The 7,291-nt window shown below is 35.0% G+C and overlaps 1 pseudogene; it reads left to right on the plus strand.

Annotated features, from left to right (window-relative positions):
• Positions 1 to 4,259: 4,259 nt before the first annotated feature.
• Positions 4,260 to 5,289, plus strand: LOC101578728 (annotated as a pseudogene).
• The last annotated feature ends 2,002 nt before the right edge of the window (positions 5,290 to 7,291 follow it).

Below are 7,291 nucleotides of genomic sequence, written 5' to 3' on the forward strand. Positions count from 1 at the left end.
CTACAATGTAAGGAGGGAAAGAGGCCAGCTAGCTGCCACAGCTGCTACTTCTCGCTCTGCTCTTTGCCGTTGCCATGAATGGCTGTCCTCTGCATGTGCCACTCTGCCTTGGAGCCAGCTGAGCATGGGCTGAAACATCCATGAACTGCAAGCAAAATAAACCTTTCGTTCCTTAAATTTGGGTGTTGGGGATTTTGTCCCAGCAACGAGGGAAGAGTAACCAATACAGCATATTTCTTTGTGTGTTTCCATGGGTCATGGATATTTTACCCCGGATTCTCCCTCTGATTCTTGGCCCCTTCCCGTGTGCTGTGATTGTTCTCTCTGCTTACCAGCTACCCTGAGGTAAAGGGCTTTGCTCCTCTGTACTCTTCCCCTGTGAATGTCTTTTGTTGGATCCAGCCAATCACAGACTAATTCCCTAGAAACTGTAAGGCAATGCAAACTTCTGTTTCCTTAAATTATAAGTGTCAGATATTATTTCCCGGTGAAAGGAAAACTAACTAACTCAAAGACTACATTTTTACTTCTCACGAGTGACTCTAGGTTATTGCCAACTTTTTCTATGTGAGAAGAATTCTTTTTACATATTCTTTTAATATTTAGTGTGTACATAGGTGTATTTGAATTATACTGTCAAACAAAATCGCAAATCCATCAAGTTCCTTACATTTTCAGTACTCGTTCATCAGCATTATTTTATAATGCCAAGAAAGAACAAGAGTGGTATAAATTTTCTATATTTTTTATTCCCCAAACCATGCGTAGTCATGAAAACTCGAAATGTAGTTAGTATAACTGAGACTCAGAAATTACAATTTTATTATAATTAAATTTAAATGTAAGCCAAAATACTCATGTGTGCAAAATAGACACCAGGTCTAGATTTAACTTTTACCATTCTTGAAATTTCATCTCTCCGTTATTTTCATTACAGCAATCAAAACTTTTCTGGTATACTAAATTATATGCATCAATAACATAAAATATTTTCATCTTATGTGTTGATCTTGCTATCATTTATGCTCTTAGAATCATAAGTACCACTTTTCCTCTGTATTTCAGCCATGTAGATTTTGCCTAATCCTCAAACTCATGATTGTAAAGTATTAATTCATTTTGATAGTCATAATTACAACTTTTTATTTATTTTTCAACAATGGGGAGAATAAATTAAAATTTTACAGACATTCAATTAAGTCTGAGAAGATGGTACCATTTTAGTTCAGGCAAATAATATCTATGTTATTGAAGAAAATATGCGTGCCCAGTTGAGACTGTCATTTGTTTTTTGAGGCACAGTCTCACTGTGTCCCCTGCTGGTCTCTAACTCTGTGTAGTTCAGGATGGGCTCGAGCTTTCAGTCATCTTTCTTCATCCTCCCAGAGTGTTAGGACTACAAGAGGCTCCCCGTAATCCTGGCTGAGACTGTGAAATGAAGTGTGCTACACGGCTGCCAGGAGCTGTGCTGATGGTCCAGGGCTCATCGACCATCTGGCCAGCACTGGCTGCTTCTGCCATCGTCCTGAGTGGTGGCAGCAGCAGCAGCACCACCATCACTATCTCTTCCACTCCTGAACATTACACAAGTGTGCACTGTGAGGAAGGTGCTGGGCATGCAAAGCAAGTAGTTCCTGGACACCCCAGTGTGTGGCCTGCATGTCATTGCGGTCAATTTTCATCAAACCATTCCATAAAATAATGGAATATCAACTCCTCCTGAATAACTACTGCCTGTTCTCCATTTAAATTAGGTTCCAAATTCAAAATCATTTTCATTTGTGATAAAATTAATGATTTCATATGTAATTATCAAGACGGCTATCTGAAGGGGCAAAATTCTTGCCTTTTTTCATGTTTTTCTGAACAATAATTGGTGAAATAAAAACTTTGTTCCCATCCAAGAAATTGAGCTAAAAGTATAAAACGGATCAAAGGAAAGAAACTAGGGGGAAGATTCAGCTCATCCAAATAGTTTTTAAACTTTAGTTATTGTAATGCACAGCAAAGAACTTAAGTCCCTGAGTAAAATGCTCTTGAAACACAAATTAGGCATTCAAGGCAAGTTGCTTAGCTGCTATAAGAGAGGACTGTTGTAACCATAAAATCAGAATAATGAAATAATCTACTCTATAGCACTTTTTGTAGGTTAAGCTGAATTAAAATGATACATCTGCATTTTCAGCCTTGTACCTGCATCTAAATATATGCTTCATAATATCAGCTACTGCTTTCCTATTTTAGAGCTTTTTTCAAAATATACAGGAGAATAAAATCTTTATTTTGTTCATCAAATGTTCAGGGTCTACAGGAGACAATAAGTTTATGAATATATGTCTTTGATTTTGTATTTAATAAGACATCATTTAGGGAATACAGTACTTTAGAGAGTGGTTTGTCTCAGACAATGAGAAGCTCACACATATTAGATTTTCTTGTAGTGGTATAGAAACCAATTATCTTCCAGGAAATAATGACATTAGTATTGGTAGACTGATAATATTAACTTCTGTCCTTCATTTGCTCAGAAAAATTGATAAAGTAATTATAATGTTATTCTGATTTGGTTCTCTGCAAGGCATGTTACAAGCTTTAAGCACAAAAAATAAATTTAAAATACTTTAAAAATATAATTTATGGCATAGTATTACTACTTTGAATCAGTGTTCTTAGTTTTATAAGAACAAATGCCAGTCATTTATTTGCACTCAGCCTAATCAAATCTAGCTGCATTTTACAAACCATTATATTTTAGGATGAATGAAAAATACCTTTCTTATATTATAAGATCTGGTATAGAAGTTGTAGATCTCCCTCTACCTGAAGCAAACTTCTTGGATTCTTAAAATGGTAACTTGCTGATATATAGAACAATATAGATATTGTTAGATAAATTGCCATATAAATTGAAAAAGAAATAGTATCTTCGTTACTCAGTGAATTTCCACATAATATGTCCTTTAAAGATGCCTATAAAAGTATCTGTTTCTTCAGAAAATCTTTCAAGTATTCCTGCAAATTTTTAAAGAGCTCAACATATTCCCTGTCATGGGTCTTAAAGCACAGCATAGAGTTGCCCTTTGCCTCAAAAATTCCAATGGTGAAGAAGCCCTAATACCTGTATGACTGTATTTGAAGATTGGACTTTTTAAGGGAATAATTAGGGTTGTACGAAGTCATTAGGGCCTTAATCCCACTGGTCTGGTGTATTCATTAAAAGAGGAAGAGGCACAGAGTTTTTTTTTTTTTTTTTTTTTTTTTTTTCCCAGTATACACAGGAGAAAGGTCATCTGAGGACTCAGCAAGAGGACAACAGTGTTTGAGCTTGGAAGAGAGTTACCATCAGGAATCAGATAAACCAGCACCTTGATCTGGGACTTCTGGCTTTCAGATCTATAAAATAAATCTCTGCAATGGGCTAGCCAATCTATGGTTAATTTGCTATGGCAAGTTGAGCTGATGCAATTCTGGGCATTAAATGGAATTTAGATGCTTACCTCCTGTTCTTTGCACCATAATTTCTCTTTTTAAATGTCTCTATCACATTTTATCTTTGTCTTTTTTAAAAATAGCCTTTTAAAATGAATATTTGAAGGGCACATGACACTAATTAGAGGTGGGAAGATGTTACATATCTCTGAATCATCATCTTATTTGTAAACATAATATAATTATCATCTTCTAGGATGCTTTTGATAGTCCAGATAACTATTTCAAGCTGTGTGTATGACACAGATGTTATAGCTGCAAATGTTGTATCTGATAAACCAATTGTATTAGATAAAAATAATTTAGTTACCTGAAGTCATCAAGCTCACTAACTTCTGTGCCTGGATTTACAGCATAAAGGTATGTTGGTGCACAAAGCTATTTTTTATGCTTGCTTTTTGTTATGATTCATATTGTTCATACTAAAATTATTTTGCTTACATGAGTGTACATGATAGATTCCTAATACATACACATACATGAGTGATTGACAGAGTGGGAATATAGTTTTATGGTTAATATCATGGTCTTTCCAGTTCCAAAGAACCAAATTTCTTGTATTTGAAAATTTTCTAGTGCTGGGAAGATAGCTCAGTGGAACAAGTGCTTTCCATGCAAGGGCAAGGTCTGAGTTTGATCCCTGGTACCACCAAAAAATAAAAAAAAAAATTCATTCCTGTTATTTATTAGCTGGTAGACCTTATATTGTCAAGTTTGTTGTACTTTTTTTAGTCTTTAAAATTAAGATGGGATGCACCAGAGCAAACAACATGGGGAAGGCTGGAGAAAAGAGTGGTGGCAACAGGAAGAAAGGCTTGAAAAGGAAAGCTGCTGTAGCAGACCCTCTAGAGGCTGCAGTCACCAGGGATGGAGAGAGGGAAGGTGTAGTCCAGCCCCACAAAACGACTGCCTTACCCCGAGGCTTTAGCATTTCTAAAATGAAGAACAAGCAGCAGCGACACTTAATGTTTACACTGTGGAAACAGCAGCAGTGGACGGAAAAACTGATTGCTAAGAAAAAACTTAAAAAAGAGAGACAAACTCTGGAGATAAGGCTCCACCAAGACCAGTATCCACGATGATTGACAACCAAAGAGTCTATGATGAAACTACACCACACTCTAATGATATAGAGCTTGCTTATGATGAAGCTACACATGAGTTTGCTCCTTACTTCAACAGAGAAACTTCTCCCATGGTGCTTCTCATCACCACATCAGATAGGCCCATGGGAGAAAGGTAAGACTCTGCTCTCAGCTCTCAACCATTATACCCAACACACATGTTTATTATAGAAGAGGACTGGCTCTGAAAAAAAATATTCCACAGTGCCTCTCAAGAGATATCACCGATCTAATTGTGGTTAATCATGAAACATCAAATGGACTTATTTTGAGCCACTTGCCAAATGGTCCAAATGCTCATTTGTTTGTCTTCAAAAAGAAATTAAGAGAAGGTCAAGGACCCAACAGAACATGTACCTGAAATAATTTTGAGTAACTTTACAACAAGGTTGAGTAATTCAATTGGGCATATGTTTGCTTATCTTATTCCCCATAATATTCAAATTTTGGAAGACAGGTTGTCACATTCCACAATCAGAGGGATTGCATTTTATTCAGATTTCATAGGTACATATTCAAGAGTGAAAAGAAAGTGGGAATTCAAGAGCTTGGACCACATTTTATCTTAAAATTAAGATCTCTTTAGAAAGGAACCTTTGATTCTAAATTTGGAGAGTATGAATGGGTCCATAAGCCCTGGGAAATGGATATAAGTCAAAGAAAATTCCATTTATAAAATACCACAGAAATCAATACTGGAAAAAAAAAAGGGGGCCAGGGAGATGGCTCAGTGGAATAAGCCCTTCCCTGTCAAGCACAAGGGCCTGAGTTCAATCCCCGGTTCTGCAATAAATAAATAAATAAATTAATTAAAAAAAAATTAAGAGGCTAAGGATATAGCTCAGTGGAACAAGTGCTTGCCTGGTAAGCATCAGATCCTGAGTTCAATCCCTGGTATCACAAAAATATATAAATAAATTAAAACATTCAATTAATTTTTCTGTACCTACATCTCTTTAAATGTAGTGAATAACACACTACATTTTTTTCTTAAATGATAGTTCTTCATTTCAGGAGTAACTTACTAAATATATTTTATCTACGAAATAGAAAATAAATGATTTTATTCAAATGTGCATTTATGGCATTACCAACTAATAATGCTTGGTAATGAATTATTCCAGAATAATGAAAAAACATACAGCAAAAAAGGCCTTAGTTTTGGCCAGACTCTTGGGAAAATCAATTGAAATTCTTTTGTTCTGTGCAAGTATTCAGGGGTAAGGGAATGGATGGGCTATGACTGCCTTGTTTAGCCCTAATTGAGACTCTGCTCAGTACATTTTCTAAGCGTGATCTGTGACAGACTTCCTTGATTATATTAAATGAGTCCCAGCCTTCCCTTGACCTTAATGTTACTTACTGAAAAGAAAGTGACCCAGTGGTCATTCTGAATTGTGTTTAATTGCACTTATTAAAGCTTGTATATAATTTGCAATTATTCAGGGATTTTCATTGTTGTTTTTACTATTGCTGCTTAGGGCAATTGAAGGAACAGGCTTTGCACGATAAAGTGACATGAAGTTGTCCAGATGTTACTTTTTATCTTGAGGCACAAATATTGAGTGTAAGGAAAAGACAAGAGAAATGGGTGAGCTTTACTAAGTCATAAGAGGAAGCAAATTGAATGGCAAGCGAAACTTGCTTTTTTTAGATTCTGATAAAAGAAAAATTGTTGGAGAATGCTGTGTACATGGGAAAATGTACTAAGTTAAAAATCAAGTGCAGATTAGTATGAGTCAAATATGACGGAAATATAATGACTCCCTATGTCCACACAAAATAGAGGAAAATCATTATGCACTATAACCTATACTCATTTTTTTTTTTTTTTTTGGCAGAATGGAGATTGAACTGAGACTCTTGCGCTTGCCAGGGAGGTGCTTATTCTACTGAGCCATCTCCCCAGCCCCAATAGTGTATATTCAAAAACTGCATTGTAAAAGTTTCAATTTTTAATCTTAAAAACATTTAAAAAATAGTGTCATTGTTCCCACCATGTAACTTCTGCAGTACCTGTACTTGTTTCATACTAAAAGACAAAATGAAAACTAAATTTGTGCAATAGTAGGGTGCGCCACAAGCACAAGGTCATCACTCCCACAAGAATCTCAGCTGTCACAGGTAAGACTTTACCAGGGACACAGACAGATATATTCAGAATGTGACTCAGAGATGAAGACAAGAAATTTTCAACCCTGAATAGCTTCAAACCATTATTGACTCTTTCATTGTAGGGTATAATATGTTTGTTCTTTTGAATTGAAAGGTAACAAATACTGTCTACTTCCTCTGAAATATTCTTTAAATTATTCTCCAAAAATGCTAACTATATCATCAAGTATGATGTTCTACTTGTTTTTCTTGCAATTTTTCTAAAATTAATGCAAAGAGTTTCAAAAAGTAAAGCAAACTTAGAATTAAGTTTTTGGCAAGATATGGAAAACAAAAGACTTAAAGTTTGAGTGATCATTTTTACTAATATATGATTTTAAATCATTTTACCACATATATCCTATTATGTGTTTAACTTGGTTAAACCATAAAATATTTTTTTAAAAAATTATTGTTAAATTTAATAACAGTATCATTAGCCAAATATTCCTGATAGTTTTTGTTTATCAATAGATGGTTAATGATCTAAAGTGTGTGTATATAATTTCAGAAAACATAATATA

Source organism: Octodon degus, unplaced genomic scaffold, assembly GCF_000260255.1.
Source record: "Octodon degus isolate 3935 unplaced genomic scaffold, OctDeg1.0 scaffold00022, whole genome shotgun sequence".
Taxonomy (NCBI): Eukaryota; Metazoa; Chordata; class Mammalia; order Rodentia; family Octodontidae; genus Octodon; species Octodon degus.